Source organism: Prionailurus bengalensis, chromosome C2 (genome assembly GCF_016509475.1).
Source record: "Prionailurus bengalensis isolate Pbe53 chromosome C2, Fcat_Pben_1.1_paternal_pri, whole genome shotgun sequence".
Taxonomy (NCBI): Eukaryota; Metazoa; Chordata; class Mammalia; order Carnivora; family Felidae; genus Prionailurus; species Prionailurus bengalensis.
The window spans coordinates 110,196,873-110,218,312 of NC_057350.1; the positions used below are offsets into that span (position 1 = coordinate 110,196,873).

The window sequence follows — 21,440 nt, forward strand, 5'->3', positions numbered from 1 at the left end:
TCAAATCAATGGCCAGAAAAATACCACATCTGGCATAGTGGCTGCAATTGGGCTATTCTTTAGTTGAGTTTTCAATATTCCACTCTAGAGCCTGTTTGTTTCTCCATGGGCCAGACAGGAGAATGAAATGAAGATCTGATGGGTACCACCATCCTGCATCCCTTTTTAAAAAAAAAAAAAAAAATTTTTTTTTAACATTTATTTATTTTTCAGACACACACACACACACACACACACACAGAACAGAAGCAGGGGAGGGGTAGAGAGAGACAGGGAGACACAGAATCTGAAGCAGGCTCCAGGCTCCGAGCTGTCAGTACAGAGCCTGATGTGGGGCTCAAACTCACAAACTGTGAGATCATGACCTGAACCGAAGTTGGACACTTAACCAACTAAGCCACCCAGGCACCCCCTTTTTTAAAAAAAATTTTTTTAATGACCATCCTTCATCCTTTAGGTCCTTAAGGGTAGCATTGATTCCTGCCATCTCCCCACCCCTTGGACCTGATATTTTTTAAAAGTTGGTGGTGGGCATTTTCAGAAGCTTCAGTTTGACTTTCCCCACCATGATACCGCTTATCTCACAAGTTGAGGCCCCAACTTGTGTTATAACTACTGACAAAAGCATTGATTAAGCATGCCAGTCCCAATTATGAATTCAGGAACAAGGTAAATCTTATTTGGTGGGTCCACAGACCCAGTGGACTCCTTCTATCACATCATAACCCCCTCCTGCAAAGAGGAGGACCAGAATGATGCATAGTCACAAATCGGGAATAGATGGTAAATATCAAAAGAATGGCACTGATGGTGATGGTTACAGGAACTGGAAGAAAAACATTGGAGCTGAAGACCCTTATTCTAAGATCCTTATAAATATAGCATATTCCTGGAGTGGATGCTTGGGAGATTTATATGTAAGATGAAATTTATGTAATGTAAATTTAAATGTATATGTATATCTGCTAATAATCAGCAGGGGTGCATTATTTTTATTTCAGAAATAGATATCTCCATCCCCTCCACAAAGAATCTCAGACACTTGCATCAAAATAAAATAAATTACTCATTGGAGCTTACTAATTTTGAATTGACAGGCATGGATCCAAGGGAAATATGGATATGAGCAAGTAACAAGAACACGTCAGCTGCAGTTTACTTTCATCCTTAAGTGTGTTGCCCTTGACAGTTTTAATAACTATTTCTGTCTAAGTTACAAAGCTTTGTACTGTCTGTTTGGCTTTTAGTTAAATTGGCTCCCTGAAAAAGGAATATATGCTAACGCTCATGCTCCAGTTGCTTTCAAGTAAAGCAGATTAGCAATATCATGCATCATGTCGGTTTCTGCTCAGTAATCACAAATGTTGACATGTTTCTTCAAAAATGTATTCACTACATCTGCTGCTTTCTGAAAGACTGAAATAGTGGCTCTTTTTTTGGAAATGGCATTAATGGCATATTGATAACCACGTTTGGTTACAATACACATTGTGAGATCCATATGCAGAATAAAAGGCCCGTCTCTCTTTCCAAATGGATTGCTATTAAAACTCTCAGAACTCTCAGCTCTGGCTCAGCTGAGCAGGCAAGTGGCCCAGCAGGAGCCGGTTCCTTTGCCTTGACTGTCTTTCACAGTAATGAGGGCCTTTAGTATTTGGAAGGGACATCAAAGGTCATCTGGTGGCAAGAAGATCCCACATCTGACATCGCATTTATCAGATTCTCCTGGGGAGCTTAAAAATACATCCATCGCCGTCCTTATGCAGGCCCAGTAAATCAGAATACCTGGAAGAAGAACTTGAAAAACATCAGCCAGATCTGGGGATTGCTGATCTGGTCCAGCTGCCTTCATGATTTCAGTAAGTCTTCATATTTAGAGTCAGAAGTAAGTAGGTCTTGTTAAACTTATCTCCAACATCTGGTTGTTGAACTATTTGTGAATGTCCTTGCACGGACAGACCAGAGCCATCGGGTTTTTATCTGATGGGGCATCATGTCCCGTTCATCTCAATATCCTCCCACAGAGCCTCTGCTGTGCCTTGTTCAGAGCCACAACATAACATAGTTTGAGTCAGATGAATTAATAAACTTAGGTTTTAGACTTTCTTTCAGACAAAAAGGGAAAAAATAAATGTCATTCTTATTTTCTTTTTGTACCTAAACATTGGCTGTATCAGAACAAAAACTGTTGTAATTATTTAAAAGCATGAAGTGGATTCCTTACCCATACGGAGGAATTTGAAGTTCTTCATTGCCATCTGCTGGAGTCAGTGTTGCACTAAATCCAAACTGCTGTAGTATACCAAAGCTTCCCCAGTAAAACAGCTTATATGGCTAATAATGCTGGAACTCCTATCCCCCCCAGGCCCCAGGCTAAAAGCCAGGTGCCACCCAGAGACATGTGGATGCAGAGTTGTGGAATGAGGAGGCGTGGATTCCAGCCAGGTATCTCCAAATTTCGTCGCTTGACACGTATTCATGCTCAGCTGCCTTCACTTCTGGGGGCAAAGTGGAAGCTTCTATAGTGAATGGTTCTGATCCTTGAGCTCAGAGAGAACGCTCCTTTCCCAGTTGTTTGGTGGGAGAGCGAAGCTGAAAGGGAAGCAGGCTCAGCGTCCCGGGACTGAAGCTGTGTGTGCGCTGGGCACACGTGAGCCCGTGGTGTCCCTCTGTGAGGTGGAGACCCGAGCTACTCACAGACTAACACATGCCTCCTACTGTTAGGACAAACTGTCTGGAAGCATCTGTTTACTTATCCTTAACACAGTGTAAATCACTAACTTTATTCATCCTTTCTCATCCTTCTGTGAGGATGTAAGGTGGGTCTGTGTCCCTGAAGGACCCTTCCCCGGGTCTATTCCACCCTGTCCATTACTTATAGCAGGAGATTATTAAGGACATTGAAGAAAAAGTGCATCCTATTCCCTATTATAAGAAGGATGGGTCTTTTCTTGCTTTTTCAACATACATGAAACAGGATGACCCAAACCAAGCGAACCTGAACTCAAAGCCTCAAATTTGCTGGGATAACTCGAGGACAGTGTTGTCTCTGGGCTGGATGGCCCTTCGCTATCACGGGAGTGGAAGAAACTCTTCCTTCCCGTGCTATGGCTGTGGCTGGGCAAATGGAGGGGACGTACTTACCTGGAGCTCTAAGCACTTACGTGTGCTGGCATAGGTGTGCTTTACTTACACGATGCCCTTGCCCCTGGGCCTGCATCAAGCTGCATGTTAAATAGGGGACGTGTAGTAGGTTTTTGTTGCCCTGAGTCCTGAATCGTGAGACCTTTATTGGTCTCCGCGGGACACATTCTGCCTTTCTCTTCTCCTGGGTCCTGACTTTTTTGTTCTTTTTCCCTTTTCCCAGGCCCACCTCCCCCTTGGCATCTGACCAATCCTCAGCCATGACTTAGTTCTAACAGGTGACAGGCAAGAAAAGTAGCCAACACTTGGAAGAGGAGAGACTGGGGCAGAGGAGGGTGGGGCGGGAGCGGGCCCAAGAAAGAGTTTGAGTTGGGTCATCATTTCAGCGCTAGGGCCACGTCCTCCCTGAAGCTATCTGTGATGATGACCCTACTCCCCCCTCATGACCCACCATTATCTGTACCTTTCATGGGGGCCACTTGTCACATTCTGCCTTACTTAGAGGTGCTACATACAGATAAGAACTCCTCTGGCTTATCATCTGTTCTGGGGCAATTTTCAACTTTCAAAACAAAAAAAAAATCATCTTTCTATCCTGCACATCGCAAAAAACACCATGTGACTTACTTTTAATATTAAATACTTGTTGAACAGAAGAAAGCAGGAGATGGGAGCTGGGTTTCAGCCTGAGGCTTGTAGCTCACAAAGAACAACACCTCCCAGTGCAAAGGGAAGTGAGAGTGTGTGGACCCACTGGTTGGGACATTCCTGGGGAAGAAAGAAGTTATCCTGTAGATGTGCCAAAAAGTCTCCATCAGAAGTAATTCAACCTCACTGGGGTGCCTGGGTGGCTCAGTTGGTTAAGCGTGGGACTCTTGGTTTCAGCTTAGGTCATGATCTCACAGTTCACACGTTCCAGCCCTGCGTCGGGCCTTTCACTGACAGCACGGAGCCTTGGGGATTCTCTCTCTCCCTCTCTCTCTCTGCCTCTCTCTCTCTCTCTCTGTCTCTCAAATAAAGCTAAGTTTTTTTTTTTCAAGAAGAAATTCAACCTCAGAATGCAATGGTTAATAAATTTAGGAAGTGAGTGAAGTACAAATTATAAATGAGTACATATATTTAGATGTTCATTTATTTGATGCATAGAATGAAAGTTTTCACAATTAACGTAAACCCACAGTATGAGTGCAACAGAAGGCAAACTGAAAGTGTATAGATGACATTTACCCAGTTTCTGAATAAAAACCAACTATGCAAAGTCATGTTTGGCTCAGGAGCGCAGCTCCATCATGTGGTATTTAATAATCCCCACCAGCCCTCCTGTATTGGCTACAGATGTGGTTCTTCCTGTCGGTCATGTGGGCATTATCCCTGCAGCAAGTGCAGTAGGTAATAGAGATAGGTTGCACTGAAGTTAGAAATGTCATGGATTATGTAGCTCACCCTGATGTCCTAAATGTTGTGGTACTGTGCTCTGAGTCTGAAAGTCAAATAAGAGCTGGACCCATTAAGAGTAGAAATATTGAACTCACATGGTCTGAAAAAACAAAAACTGAGCGCATTTAGTAAGGCATGCTTGCAATTCTCTGCAATTAAAAACTGTTAGTAACCATGCTGGATAGGGACCCTCCGTTTTCAAGCGTAATTACAAGAATGAACCGAGGGTTTGCGATCTGCTCACTAGAGGGTGTTAGACACTAAAGAGCTGCCTTCTCAAGGAGCGCTGAGCTGGATTGACCAAGACTGAGGAAAACAGATGCCAGACTTCCTGTGACAGGGCCGTCTTTTCATAGATTTTTAAAAAAGGATCCTTTACTAGTATGGTCAATAAATCGGAATAATTTTTAAATTGTTTTTCTAATTTTACTGTAAATGTTCACTGGAGGAAAACAGAAAAGTAATAGAGATACCCTAACATATGAAGAGCATTTTAATTCACTTATAAAGTCCACATTGAGAACCAAACATGATTAATAACAGGTTTAACCACAGACTTGCTGGAAGCTGAACATTCTTAAGCAACACAAGCCACGATTTCATATGGTTTCACTTAGTATTTTGGTGTCTATCTTTATTTTCTTTCCTATGCTTATAAAGTGTTAATAATTTATTTTTTACTTGATATTATACAGAGACTATGTATTAACGTTCATGTATGAATATATTACTTATAAGTTTATGTCTAGGCTTTGCATATTATGTGGATCAATATTAGATTATTCTCGAAGTTTTGAAAGGTAATTTTCAAGGAAATGAATTATCAGTCCAAACTTTGTCTGAAATCACTCAGTTTTCCGTAACTATAATTTTTTTCAGCTGCTTAACAGAGACAAAAAAGGCGACAGCTAATTAATATCAGTTGTATCAATTGTATCTTGCTTGTATCAAGCAAGATAGAGAATAAAAAGCAATGGTTCTTGATATCAAAGATTGTGTAATCTAGCCAGGGAAATGACACTAACAGCATCGCAGGAATGAATGATAGTGAAGTAAGCAGAATGCCAGTGCCAGTCCAATATTCCTGTAACATTGAGTTGTAGACCCTGCCTGCTGAAGAAGCTCCGAGAAGGAATCAGAGTTAGGTGAACTTTTCCAACAGGCCTCCTGGAAGAAGCAGACTTCAGAATACAGTTTTGAGAAGGCAGGGACTGTGCCTAACTTCTTCATTACTGCATCCCCAGCGTTCAGGGTGAGGCCTGGAAGGCAATTCGTTTCTTAAAAACGTCAGCACCTCTGCTCTTTTTATGTAAGAATGGTGATACTGCCCTCCAGGGGAGGATGTGTCATTGAAGGTATTTTCCAGTCCTGTGAGGAGGCCATTCACTCATGTATCAGGTTTTCCTACTATCTTTTATTAGAGAAGTAATGAGGTTCTGGAACACTGTCTAGGGCCATAAGTCAGAGTGCAGGTCATTAGCTCTTGTTGCAGGTGAACTTTTAACCTTAGCTTCACGAGCACGGAATGAGCTAATCCGCCACCGGTGATATATAAAATATGCTCAGCAGAAGTATATTGTTTTTTTCTTTGTTGTCTTGAAAGACCTAGAATAAAAGGGAAAAAATGGCTAAGAGAAGCTTAAAGGTATGGGAAGATGTGTGGTGATGGAGTTTTTTTCCCTCTGTAGTCTCTTGAAACATTCTCACACAAAATCCTGTTCTGAATAAAGTATGAAGGCTAGAATGAAAATTGCAGTGCACGGTTAAGCCAGGCATTCAAAATGCCTTACAGATTTTGAAACTATATTCTGGTTTTAATTTTTTCATGCTATATGATCGGTGCTGGCTGTAGGCCATGCGTCCTCTCAAGTTGGAAACCTCTTGCCAGGCAGAACATTGCTGGAAGCTATTAGAGACGCCAGCTCTGTCAACACAGGACACCCGTGGGCTTAGCTATCCTGCACGGGCCTAGGGCCGAGGTAAAGAACTTATATTAGATGCATTTGAATTTTGTGACTCAGTGACCACATTTCCCAGCTTTGAGGGCCAGGCAAAAGACATAAACAGGTTTACCCGAGATACAAAATCTGGCTACAGTTTCTTGGATTGCACACAAAACACTGAAGTAGCTTAAGCATTTAAACATTAGTGTTGCCTACCACTTTAGGAACTACAATCCCCTACTAGATTCAGTGTGAACTGGTTGCAGTGATGGTAGAAAACAAGAACGCATTGAAACTTCTGAAATGTTAATGAAGCTATTATTGCAGAAGGAACCCTGCTCTGAGATTTGGGTTTCCTTGTGTCAGTGGCTACTAATTAGCTGTATGTCCTTTGGTTAGTGTCCTCCCATTTCTGGTCTCACTTTCCTATCTGTAAAACAGGTCAAACTAGGCAACCTAAGATCCTTTCTTGCTCTGCCACTGTATGCTTCACAGATCATAGCTTAGTCAATATATCTTAGGTGTAGAAATGATTCTGAAACTATTTGTGTGTATTAACCTTGAAAAAAAAGGTAGGCTTCTGGTTGAGGAAAAATGCACGACAGATTTCATGTATTATACCCCAAACTGTGCCACTAAAAAAATGAATGCAATTTCTAATATTCTGTACATTTGACTTAAAAATAATTAATGATTTTCCGCTTTTCAGGTTGGTTTTAGTGAATGTAACTGACGGCAACATGTACTTGTTTGTATTATATTTTGTTAATTGGCAAAAAAATTTCAGGGAATTTGGTGGGGTGGCTGGTGCGAGCCATTCTAGTTTTGAGAAGCAGTGAAGACTGAGGAAGAAGAAATAGAGAGTTTACATTTGACATTTTATTGGGATTAGGTGTTTGGAAACAGAACTTCCTCGGCAGCCGAAACACTGTAATGAGGGAAATAAAATGTTCCTGGCTAAGTCAATGTCCCTGTGCATTCATATTACCTACCTATGAGCACATGTTTTGAATTTTGGCCTGAGTATCTAATGGCATGCAGAGTTCTTCACTTGACGTCTGCTCATCAGGGTGATGTCACACTTGTCTGGCCAGGAGCTATTGCTAGATGAAATTTTCTTGACTCAAGGATCATGCTGTGTATGGTATGTGCATGTGGTGGGGGATAGAATCTAAATACATAAGTATCAGACTTCAGCAGAGGTCAGGGATCTCAGAATGGCATTACATCTATTTCTGCTCTTACCAAACTTATACTCCAGCTTTTTTTTTTTTTTTTTTTTTTTTTGTCCTGGTGATTTTTCCTCTTTGGATTTTACCTGAGTAGACAAGCATGAAATGAAGTTCTCTTTGCATTTTACTAATGTCAGGAATTCTTGCAGCTCAATATCGCTGATGGGTAACGGTCCACCACACCAGGGACAGGTAGTGGCTTTACGCAATGCCCAGGACTCCTTCAGTCCACCAGCTGCCCCAAGGATCACGACCCGCCAGTCCACAGCTGAGTCCTTCCCCAGGCATTGCTCTTAGCCTTAGGGGGTGACCTTGCCCCAGTTTCCATCTCCTTCCTAGGGTGGCCTACGTCCAAAATCCGGTCGATGTGGAGGTACAAAGGCCTGGCCTCCTTGTCTCAAGCTTTCATGGCCCCGAGGGCCATCCCAGCTCCATGGCCTCCTACGGGATTCACTGAGGCTGACTGAGATCTTGATCACAGCTGCATCACAGTTTAACCTCGCCTTCTGCCCAGTTCCACATCTCTTTTTTACCTCACCATGTCATTCCTCAGAGCCCCCAGGGAAGCCTCCTGGGTGCTAACCTCAGACTCACAGTCTGTTTCCCTGCAAACAGACTGAATGGGAACTGTTTTCCCATTTAATGGTGTGAGCTTCCTCAGTGTCCATGCTCAATCCTAGTAAGATAAACTCTTCTGGAAAAGTTAATATTGACTGTCTGGAATATTAACACATAAAATTTAGTATTTGTATTTTTCACTTTAGTGTCTAGTAGAAAATTCTAAAATAAAAAAATAAATGACTCTTTTACTTATTGCAAATATTCCTAAAACCTCATTCCTTCTTTGGATATATTGGAATGGTCTTTAAAAAATTACAAAATATCGTTCAGTATGGTAATCATGGCCTCTTTTAATAGTGTCCTTATATGATTTATCCACTAGCTTTTTTCATCTTCATTAGAATGAGAAATTAAAATGCTTGATATTGTTCATAAGATATAATTAGTGCAGCTGAACACACATAGAACTGGATTTTTTTCCTTATGATTTATTTCTCCACTGTTGTGACTCAAACCACACACATAAATAACAATGAAAATTTCAAAGAAATAGCCTAAACTGGTACTGCTTTGTACCAGTTTATATGCACGTGCCCTGTACCTTGCATGAAAATTCCATTTTTATAAATCCATTTTTAGGATTTTTTGGGGGGAGTCATAATTGAACTTAGTAACTTTTGTCCACCTTTTAACTAAGCCACAAGAGATATTCAACTGAGATTGATGACATATGCCTCTTAAAGAAAGTATTGTGCTTTTATCATGATGATCTCTTGCCAGATTTGGAAATTAACAAATGAAACAAAATAGATTTTATATCAAAATGGCACCTAGAAATTTCAATTGATAGATGTATCAAATATATAAATAAATGACATAAATTCTATTTCTCTAGGAAATAGAGGAATTTGAAACTTTGTAATATCTTTTATGAAACAAAATCTGTCTCTTCAGTAATAAAATCAAGGTGTATTTAAAAATTTATTTTAGGCTGAAGCTCCCCAATTTTTCGTGCATGGGATGCAATATTTGACATTTTTCAGTTTGGTTTTTTTTCAAGCTCAAGGTGTTCATAGCTCAATACAGTTTACAGAATGGATGCTTTTCCTTATCAAATGACCACTGTCTGTATGGATTGATATTATGAAAATCATGGGGTTGTTCAGGCAGGGGCAGGGAAGCACTGTATCATTAGCATCCACTATGCAGGCTATAGAAAACATTTCCAGTAAAAGCCTGATGCTGCCATCTTGGAGTTGGCAGAGAGACGACATGGCTATGGGCAGGGTGAAGCAAAGCCTAATGTTCAAATGGCATCTGAGACACATACGCTATTTATAGAGTTGAGAGAGTAATCTGGTAAAAGAATTACACTGGGTTTCCATAACGTGTCTTGGAAGCCTGTTGTATTCCATCCATGTCTCTACTTGGGTGTCAAAGTTAAAGAGACCTCTGGTTAGAAGTTTCAGAAAATAAGTTCTGTTTCTTACTCTTTCTAACTGGGTTGTTCAACCTTTCTCTCTGGGGCTATTTCCAAATTTCCAAATTTGGGGTCTTCCAAATTTCACTTGTGTCTCTCAAAGCTGATGGGGGAAAAAATAAAAAAATAAAGTGCACAGATGCGGATATTTAAGGGAATACAATGCCGTTTGAAAGATCTGAATAGGAATTAAACATATAAGCGTGTAAATGGAGAATCATGTAACTATTTGTCAAACTTATGAGGTATAACAAATTCATTATTAATAGCTGGGGCAAGGGATATCACCTTATGTTTCCTGTCCTGATAAAATCTGATATCTTTCCAACTGGTGTTGATCATTGTTGTTTTGGCATCTGGCACCTTCTTTGCTTTGGGAAAGGTTTTGGGCCACAAAAAGATAGTGATTGCTTACAGCCAAATCAATTGGGGAAATTTTTGGTTAAATTGATTTCTTCACTGTAGAACTTCTCAGATCCTGTATTATGAGTCTTCAAGAAAGGGATATCATAGTGTCACTTATCTAGATAATTTGATCACAAAATCGTTTTTGTGTGTGCATGATTCATTAGTGTGCATTTGAAAGAGGGATTTCTGGATCAGTTTTGGAAATGCTGACCTTAGTTCTGTTTTTGATTATAATATTTTAGAAAGTTTTTCTAGCTTTGTAAAATGAATTGGAAGTTTTAGAATTTCTCCCTCCCGCCCATGCTTTGAAAGTCACTACAAAAAATTACAAGGATTTGTAACTCTTAATTCTTCTTGTGTAAGATGGGCCAGACGACAAAAGTCATCCACGTTTGAGGATTTCATGAGAATTATTTTTTGAGAAATAAAATTTTATTTTTATCCTTTTTCTTTAAAAGTTTATTTATTTATTTTGAGGATGGGGGAAGGGGCAGAAAGAGAGAGAGAATTCCAAGCAGGCTCAGTGCTGTCAGCACAGAACCCTATAGGGGGATTGATCCCACAAGTCAGATGCTCAAATGAAGGAGCCACCCAGGAGCCCCACCTTGGTTGTTTTTTAAACACAACTTTCTTAGGACCCCTGGGTGGCTCAAGTTGGTTAAGCAATTGACTCTTGATTTCAGCTCAGGTCATGATCTAATGATTCATGAGATGGAACCCTGTGCTGTCAGCATGGAGCCTGCTTGGAATTTTCTCCCTCTCTCTGTCTCTGTCTCTGTCTCTGTCTCTCTCTCTCAAAATCAAATATAAATAAACATTAAAAAAATAAACACAACTTTCTTATGCAACATAACTTTTTCTATGTTGGACTTCCTAACCAGCAAATAGGCAATTCAAGGGATACAAGGAGATCAAAGATTAATGATGATGTGAATAAATTGGACTTTCTGGAAACACCCTTGCTTTTCATAAAGGAATGCTGAACTTTAGTGACTTTAGCAGTCCGCATGAAGACAAGGGTCTATGAGGTTGGAGAATCCATGCCTGGCAGCTGACTGCCTGATATCACCTCTTACAGGGGATAGGAGTGGTGTGGGGGGCAGGGTATAGGTGGGTGTATATCAAATCTCAGGGACCTGTACTGAAAAAACACATTTCTATTTCACTTAAACCATGTTACTCAGTTTCCAGATTAAGATTTTTTTTGAGTACCACTTTGCACCACTGAGGTACCTGATATTTACAAAGCATCTTATATATAACCTAGTTTTAAATATTTTACTGTGCTATTGTATCTACTCAAGGTGTTAACAAAACAGGCCTGGTCATGTTTTACTACAATATGGTTATTGATCTATATTTATGTTTTTCTACTTGCTCTTGAGTAAGTTTTGAAAATTCACACAGTGGAAATAAATTTTAGGTCCAAGATGAAGCCACTCCTGACCAAGGTGCTATGTCAGCAAACCAATTTTTGTGTTTCTATAACGTCCCCCTTGACCAGAAACACGTATATCCAGTCACCCAATATCCGAATACTGATTTCCTTATTCCTTGATTTCTCCAAATGAGGTCAGATATGCAGCACCAGCCAATCATGCCCCATTTTCTGTTGCCACTTCTTTTTTAAAATGTTTATGGGGGCGCCTGGGTGGCTCAGTCGGTTGGGCGGCCGACTTCGGCTTGGGTCATGATCTCGCAGTCCGTGAGTTCGAGCCCCGCATCGGGCTCTGTGCTGACAGCTCAGAGCCTGGAGCCTGTTTCAGATTCTATGTCTCCCTCTCTCTGACCCTCCCCCGTTCATGCTCTGTCTCTCTCTGTCTCAAAAACAAATAAACATTAAAAAAAATTTTTTTTTAAATGTTTATGTATTTATTTTGAGAGTGAGTGGGGAAGGGGCAGAGAGAATCCAAGCAGGCTCTGGACTGACAGCACAGAGCCCAACCGGGGCTCAAACTCACCAGCCATGAGATCATGACCTGAGCTGAAACCAAGAGCCAAATGTTTAACCACTGAACCATCCAGACACCCTCCCTGTTACTACTTCTTTTTTTTTTTTTTTTAATGTTTTTTTAATTTATTTTTAAGACAGCATGAGTGGGGATGGGGCAAAGAGAGGGGGGAGACACAGAATCTGAAGCAGGCTCCAGGCTCCAGGCTCCGAGCTGTCAGCACAGAGCCCGACACAGGGCTCGAACTCATGAACCATGAGATCATGACCTAAGCCGAAGTCGGATGCTCAACCGACCGACGAGCCCCCCGGGCCCCCCAACCTGTTACTACTTCTAATGCTCTATAAAGTTTGCTCTTGATCCAAATCCCTCAGGAAGAGTGTTCCACTGCTTGTGAGACATTGAACTCCCTCAATGCATGGATTGTTTTGCCTTCAACAAAGGACAATAAACTTGTTACTAACTTTAGTTTTGTCATTTGACTTTGCCTTTGCAAAAATTATGTATTTTACCATCTTTTTAAAATCCTACTTCTCAACAGATGATGAGCAACAGAAGTCATGTGCTTTCCATCTTTCTCAAGCCCATATCACCAGCACAGTGTTGCACAAGGTAGACATTTATAAAATGTGGTGAGATCATGTCTGCAGGTCAGCGTTGTCATTCTTCATAGCATCATTCTGCACATGTTCGTGTGATACTGTAATATAATGAGAAATGTATATTTGGTCTTCTCTGGTTCCTGGCAGAGCTCCTAAAATCCTTGGAATTTCCTGAATGAAAGGGATGGGGGGAACATCTTTTGTAATTCATAACAAGCCTCTTTCAACTATACCAGAGTCATGCTAAAGAGGTGACCCTTAGAGGTAGGGGACTGGTTGCCAGAGGAACCAACCCTGTGATTAGAGGTTTGTAACTTTCAGCCCCACCCTCTGATCTCAGGGAGGGGAGAGGGGCTGAAAATTGAGTTAATCACCAATGACCAATGCTTTAATCAATCATTCCTGCATAATGAAATAATAAAGCCTAAAAAATTTTAAAACACAAAAATTCTAAACAGTGGAGTTCAGAGAGCTTCCGGGTTGGAGAATTCATCGATATGCTGAGAGAATGGTGCACGCAGAGAGGCGTGGAAGCTCTGTGCTGCCCCCCTTACCCTACCCTGCATAGTTCTTACATTTGGCTGTTCCTGAATTATAGGCTTTAGACTAAACCAGTCATAGTACGTAAACTATTTTCCTGAATTCTGTGGGCCATCCTAGAAAATTATCAAACCTGAGGAGAGGGTCATGGGAACCCTCCATTTACAGCCGGTAGGTCAGAAGTACAGGAAGCCTGGACTTTGAAACTGGTGTGTGAAGTGGTGGCAGTCTTGTGGGACTAAACTCTTGTGGGTGTGTGCTAATTCCAGGTAGTGTCAGAACTGAATTACAATTCAATTGTAAGCGTTGGAGAATTTGTTGTTGATATGGGAAACCAACCACCACCCTTGACATTTAGTGTCAAAGGTGTTCTGGGAATAGAAATAGACCATAGTGTTAGCTAGTGATAGCTATCATCTATCTATTGAGTGGTCGATATTTTGCCAGCGTTCACCATATATTGTTTCTAATTCCAATGATCTTTTAAGATCATATTCTTGGCACCATTTTACTAATGAGAAAACTAAAACAATTGCTTAGTAAAGTTTATATTTCAGATAAACTGAGTTTTCAGTTCTCCCTAACTTGCGATCCCTGCCTACCCTTACCCCACACTAGGCTACTACTACATGTCTCTATAGCCATAAGAAATCTACTGGGGACAATTTATTCAATGAACATATACTGAGTGACTCGTGTGGTCCCATTATTCTGCAGGATGCTGTGTGTCAGAACATAACAGAAGGAGAATAATAATAGTAGGAGAAAACATTTAATTCCCCAAAAAATAGATACTTTTATTGTCTTCCTCTTACAGAGGAGAACAGTGAGGCACAGGATTGCTATGTAATTTGTCCAAGGCCACACAGCTGAGTGGCAGAGCCATTACTGAAACACAAGACATCTGACTCCAAAGTTGAAATGCCTCTTATATGCCATCCCTTATATCAATGCGTTTTGAGTCTGATTTGAAAACAAAACAGATATACATGGTACAGTTATAGAACTATGATTCCATAGTGTCCATACAAATCTGAAAGAACATGCTATAACCTTCATATTCAAGACAAAAATATCTTCATGGATCTCATATGCAAGTTTCGTGAGCTGCAATGTGATTCAATAGCTTATAATGATCAGTTCAGTTACTTGGTTTAACTACAAATTTTTGTTCAGTGAATTTTTTATGTCATCTTTTGATTGAAATTCCCTAAAAAGAAGCTCCCATCATGACTATTTCTGCCATTCTGAATCTCAAAAAGACAAGGACCAAGAAGATCACATATGAGCCTCTGAATAGAATATAATATCTTTGGTGAAATGCAGTTGGCTCATTTAGACATAGTTCTGCTCAAAATAACCTAGATGGGCTGGATGGAATTTATTGCATTACTAATGTTCTAAAGGCAGATTTCCCAGTAATAACTCACCCATGAAACTCTACTTCAACAAAAGGCTACTTGATGGCATAGAATAAACTGAAATGCTTTTTTACAGCCAGAGATTTCCAAACCATCTATACCCCCATCCCTGTAAGCAAATGGGTCAGAAATATTTATGAGGCACCTTGCATTTTTATCACCTCTGCAATGGAATATAACAATTTCATCATGACTACATTCCATCTCTACCTTTATTCTGGTGATGGACTCCTTAGCATATCATAAGCAATCCATTAGTGAAAGGAACTTTGGCATTCAGAAAGGAATGAAGGGGAAAAACAGAAGTTGTTGAAACTAGTTATTTTTGAGCAATATACTATCAATAGCTAAACTAATAGTTAATTTCAGAACAATGTCAGCATAGGCAGTTGGGAAGATAGCTGCCTGGTAATTTAATTGATCTGCTGAAGGTATTAACCATTTATTTTTCTTTATTATAGAAAGAAACATTCAGTTGATCTTGGTAAATTCCAAATGGCCAGCATTTGAGACATGATGTAAGACTCATCACAGACAGGTTAGCTTTGTTTTCCCCCTTTTTTTCCTAAGAAAGAAGCATGTGATAATAACTGCTTTAAAAGCATCTCTTTAAAGCTGTCAGAGGTCAAATTAAACATTAAAGCATTTTGCTGTTGATCAGCATTGCTGTTTTGTCTTTCTTCCTTGTTAGAATGCTATATAGAGAAAGCCAATATGTGATTTTACATTAATTTTTTAAGAATAATGATTTTATTATTTATGTAAGTGTTGCATGATTTTTATTTTAAAATTCAAGCAACTCAAAAGTTCACAAAGAAGAAAACTTAAAAAATGAACTAGAAAAGGAATCTATATTATATTAGCTAATATAGATAATAATAAAGTCTAAGTATGAAAAAACATCAAGTAACATATATACTTTTGTTATTTTAAATTATTTTCTTTTAGAAACCCTGGTTAAAAATTTGGTTAGCCAACTCTCAAATTTCATTACACATTCATAAGGTATGAGACATACATTGTTTAAAGTGAAATTTGTAGATGACCTTATATGAAATGCTAGTTCTAGATTATTCTAGTTTTTATTTTTTTATTTTTTAATTTTTAATTAAAAATACTTTTTTTAGTTTATTTATTTTACTTTGAGAGAGAGAGAGAGAGAGAGAGAGAGGGCAAGCAGGGTAGGAGCAGAGAGAGAGAGGGAGAGAGAGAATTTCAAGTGCTCCACACTGTCAGCACAGAGCCCGATGCTGGGCTCGTACTCACAAACTGTGAGATCATGAACTGAGCCAAAATTGAGTCTGATGCTTAACTGACTGAGCCACCCAGGTGTCCCTTTATTTTTATTTTTTATTTTACATTTTTATTTTAATTCCAATTAGTTAACATACAGTGTTGTATTAGTTTCAGGTATACAATATAGCGATTCAACACTTCAATCCATCACCAGTGCTCATCACAGGTACACTCCTTAATCCCTATCACCTATTTAATTCATCCCTATACCTACCTCCCCTCTGGTAACCATCAGTTTGTTCTGCGTAATGAAAAGTCTGTTTCTTGATTTGTCTCTCTCTTATTATTTTTTTTCCTTTGCTTGCTTGTTTTGCTTCTTAAATTCCACATCTGAGTGAAATCATATGATATTTGTCTTTCTCTGACTTATTTTGCTCAGCATAATATTCTAGCTCCATCCATGCCGTTACAAATGGCAAGATTCCATTCTTTTTTATGGCTGAATAGTATTTCATTGTATATATATACCATTCTCTCTTTATCCATTCATCAGCTGATGGACACTTGGGGTGCTTCCATAATTTGGCTATTGTAAATAGTGCTGCTATAAACACAGGAGTGCCTATATCCTTTTGAATTAGTGCTTTTGTGTTCTTTGGGTAAATACCCAGTAGTGTGATTGCTGGATCATAGGGTAGTTCTATTTTTAACTATTTGAGGAACCACCATACCGTTTTCCAGAGTGGCTGCATCAGTTTGCATTCTCACCAACAGTGCAGGAGTGTTTCTTTTTCTCCACATCCTTGCCAACACCTGTTGTTTCTTGTGTTTTTGATTTTAGCCATTCTGACAGGTGTGAAGTGATATCTCATTGTGGTTTTGATTTGCATTTCCCTAATGATCAGTGATGTCGAGTATCTTTTCATGTATCTGTTGACCATCTGTATGTCTTCTTTGGAGAAAGGTCTATTCATGTCTTCTGCCCATATTTTAATTGGATTATTTGTTTTTAGGGTGTTGGGTTTTATCAATTCCTTATATATTTTGGATACTAACCCTTTATTGGATATGTCATTTGCAGTAGATTTTACTTTCCAAAGGAAATATGGCTTTGTATTAATACAAATTTCATTGTGTTAATTAATATTAATTTGTTATTATTAAGCACCCATGCACAAAGCATTTTTTTAGTCATAAAGATAAATATGGCAGCAGAGACTAGGTAGGTACTTGGACACACAGGTAGATGATATTTACTAACCTTCCTTCGCATTAGACTTGTGACTGAATTCTGTCTGGTGGAATGTGGATAGATTGATACACAACTTTAGGGAGAAACCAGAAGATCTCCCATGCATTTATGTAAAGGCTTTTATTTCTTTGCTTCCCATAAAGATCTAGTGAAAGATTTTGAAGTTCTAGGTGTTAGTGGGGCCACTGGATGAATAAAGCTCTTGATAATTATTTTTACTAATACTTATTGGTGAAACCTTATAGAAATTATTTTTTCAAGTAATATACTGTAGGCATTGATTTTATATACAAAAATCACTTCTGTAATTATGATGCTTTATTTCATACAGTAACCCAATTCCCTCCACTTTTTGTTCTATAATTAACATGCAGCTAGATTTCTGTCATTATCATATGATTTCTAGAGATGCCTGAAATCATTCTAGCGTTCTGAATGGGAAGAGACTTGGATGGATTTTCTTTCTTTTCTTGCCTTAAAAAAAATTTACTCTGTTATCACATCCTGGGTGTTCATTTTATTTCCTTTCTATGCTATCAGATAAGTTTTCCTGCTTTTTAAAACTAAGAATAAATGCGCTTCACACAAATCACCACAAACCTCATATTTTTCTGCTGTCTACATGCTTTTCTCATATCTTCTTTCATCATCATGTGCAATTTTGATTTTCCTCAGCACTTTTAATTTTTAAAAATGTTTATTTATTTTGAGAGAGAGACAGAGTGAGTGAGCACACAAACAGGGGAGGGGCAAAGAGAGAGAGAAAGACACAGAATCTGAAGCAGGCTGCAGGCTCTGAGCTGTCAGCACAGAGCCCGACATGGGGATGGAACTCAGACTGTGAGATCATGACCTGAGCCAAAGGCAGACGCTCAACCGACTGAGCCACCCAGACGGCTTTGATTTTCCTCAGCACCTTAAGTGTGGGAGATGGATGCCAAATGCTTTGAAGCTTATGACCTAGGTTAAAAGGCCACAGGAGGCCTGAACAGACTTGGAGACACCCGAAAACAACCATGTTGCAATGACCTTCACCACCTCACCATGCAGTAGCTCATGAATGGTCAACATAACGACCTTATGTGGGCTGCATAAACATTGTCCTTCCCTGGCATGAAAATAACCACATTTTTAGAAAATATTTTTGCAAAAATGGAGGATTTAGAGATTAGGATTATTTATCCCGGAGACAATGACTATGGAAGGCCTCCCTCAAGTTTACAAGGAGTTATTATGCAGAGAATAGGGACCAGCTGTTCTCCATCTCTGAAGAATCCCGAAGAGAGAGCTAACCCTCAGCATGAAGTAATTAGGTTGGGTATGAAAAAGGATTCCTGGTGGTGAGAGTGAAACAAAGAAATGAACCTCTTTGAGGAATACCTTAAAATTGGAAAGAACTCCAAAAGCAGAATCACTGTCCTGGAGCACTCCCAACATGTGAAATCTCTAAAAGCCTTGTACTTGTAGGAAATGTGCAATTACTTATCTGCATTTCTCAATGGGCATCCATGACATCCTCAGTGACTGCATGTTTATGGTGGTGTGTTGGGCATGTATTTCCTCTAGATGGTAAGTAATTTGTGTTTTGTTTCCTCATATGGTTCTAGTGATGCAGTCTGGGGAGGTAGGATTGTGTTGGCCATGGCAGGCATCCTGCTCTATTATTTTGATTCCAAGATCTATGTGGTGTTTGACAAATTGCTTAATCTCTCTGAGACTTGATTTCCTATAATAAAAGAGGATAATTAAGGAATAAATACGTCAGTGTATTTGGGTCACAAATACAAAGCTAGCACTTATAGGAAACAACACTCCCTGAACAGATGCATAAATACTTAGTATCGTATATTAAAATTTTTGTCCTATAAAAAGTGTTACTCCATGATTTATTTTTTATTTAAAAACATTTTTTAAACGTTTATTCATTTTTGAGAGATCGAGAGAGACAGAGTAGGAGTGGGGGAAGGATAGAGAGAGGGAGACACAGAATCTGAAGCAGACTCCAGGCTCTGAGCTGTCAGCACAGAGCTAGACGTGGGACACAATCCGTGAGATCATGACCTAAGCTGAAGTTGGATGTTCAACCGACTGAGCCACCCAGGCATCCCTATTTAATTTTTTAATTCAGAGAGAGAGTGAGCACGTAGGGGAGGGGACAGAGACAAAGAGAGAGGGAGAGAATCTTAAGCAGGCTCCATGCTCAGCGTAGAGACCAAGGCAGGGCTGGATCCCATGACTCTGGAATCATGACCTGAGCCAAAATCAAGAGTCTGGATGCTCAACCAACTGAGCCACCCAGGGGCCCCTCCATGATTCATTTTAAAAGCAAAATACCACTTAGAAATTTAAAAATTCTCTCAAACAATTCCTTTGTCAAAGAGAAAATCAAAAGTAATATGTCAGAATATCTAGAAAACATTATTAATTAAAACATGACATATCAGAACCCATGATACAGCTAAAACTGTGCTCAGAGGAAAAATATACAACCTTAAATGTTTTTATAGATGAACAAAAATTAATGAAGTAAGCATCACATTTTAAAAATTAGATAAAAGACAAGGAGATAAACCCAAGAAAAGTTGAAGGAAGTAACTCAGAAATTTAAAAGCAAAAATTAATGAATATAAAACAGGAAAATGATAAGCCTGAAAAATAAATTCAAGAGTTGACTCTTTGAAAAACTAGTGAAAAAGAGAAAAGCATAATTATACAAAATAATAAAGGAGATGGGGAAATGACCATGGATACTGAGGAAATGGAAGTAATTGACTCTTGATCAACTCAATATTGGAGTGAAGTGGAATAGTTTTTAGGGAAAGGTAAATTGCTAAAACCATCCCCTCCCCCTAAAGAGGAAGGCCATTTTCCATATTCAGAGGCCATTTACTGTGAAAGAGATACATAAAAGTTGTTCAAAACACTAATGCCTGTCTAATGACAGCTTGGCTCTAATTGATGCAACTATAAATGTGGGGGGGCAGAGAGGGGGAAGGAGATATAGAAATTGGAAAAGAGAAGGTAAATTATTGTTTGTAGATAATGATTTATATATCAAAACCTAAGAAAATCAACTGAAAATTATTGTCGATCATAAGCAAATTTGGAAAGTTGTTTGTATACAAAATTCATATAAAAAAGTATAATGGAAAAAACACATTTAGAAAAACAACCCATAAATAAACTCAAGAAGAAATGTGCAAGAATTTTATGAAAAGATTTCTAACACATAAAAGAAGTCTTCACTGAATAGAAAAGCATTTCGTGTTCTTGGAAGGGTACATGGAATATTACGAAGTTTCACACATCCCCACGTTAATCCTAAACTTAATGCAGGTTAATTAAAGATAAGGAGTTTTTAATTTTTATTTTGTTTTCTTTTTTTGTGGGAACTAAGTGGTTTGAAAATTCAAGAGAAAAATTAAATCTGTCAGAATAGCAAAAATAGTTCTGAAAATAAGAGCAACAAAGGGGGATGAGACATGCAGATTTTAAAATATATTTCAAAGCTAAGATATTTAAAACAGATTGTTACTTGCATGTGAATACACAGGTCACTAATAAAAGCTAGTAGGTCAAGAAATAGATTCAGGTCTCTATCCTAATAAGAGTTTAGATTACAATAAAAGACTCTTAAGTACAGAGAACAAACTGATGGTTGCTGGTGGGGTGTTGGGTAAGGGGGATGGGCTAAAAGGGGGATGGGCATTAGGGAGAGCAAGGGAGCTATAGGTAAGTGACAAATCACTAAATTCTATTCCTGAAATCATTATTATACTATATGTAAACTAATTTGGATTTAAATGAAAAAAAAAGAGTTTAGGTTACAGAGGTACATGCATTTGTCAAATTCAGTTAATGTACAGTTAAGATTTATACATTTCACTGTATATAGTTTATTTTGAAAAAAATATTAAAATGTATTGGACTCTTGTCCAATGACATGCATACTAAACTATTCAAAGGGAAGAGTGCTGCTATCTGCAGTTTATTTTGAAAAAAATCAGAAAGTCAAAAAATCAGATGGATTGATGAAATTTTGTACACATAGATGGGAAATTTTGTAATTATGTAAAACTATCTCAACATTGCTTGAAATGTGCTTGAAAATGTCACGATAAAGTGTTGGAAAATAGGTTTAAATGTATAGAGATTTAGAATACAGTAAAGATGAAAGTGGTTATAACTTTATAGAATGAAAGATTTTGTCTCCTATTATAATAGTTTTAGGA

At 38.7% G+C, this 21,440-nt stretch overlaps 1 protein-coding gene across 1 annotated transcript in view; it reads left to right on the plus strand.

Annotated features, from left to right (window-relative positions):
* The first annotated feature begins 1,340 nt into the window (after positions 1 to 1,340).
* The window catches only part of STRIT1 (small transmembrane regulator of ion transport 1), a 33,466-nt gene continuing 13,366 nt past the window's right edge, over positions 1,341 to 21,440 (plus strand). Inside the window, exon 1 of the mRNA XM_043595075.1 lies at positions 1,341 to 1,859. The gene's annotated coding sequence lies outside the window, so the exon portion shown is untranslated. The remainder of the gene's footprint in view (positions 1,860 to 21,440) is intronic.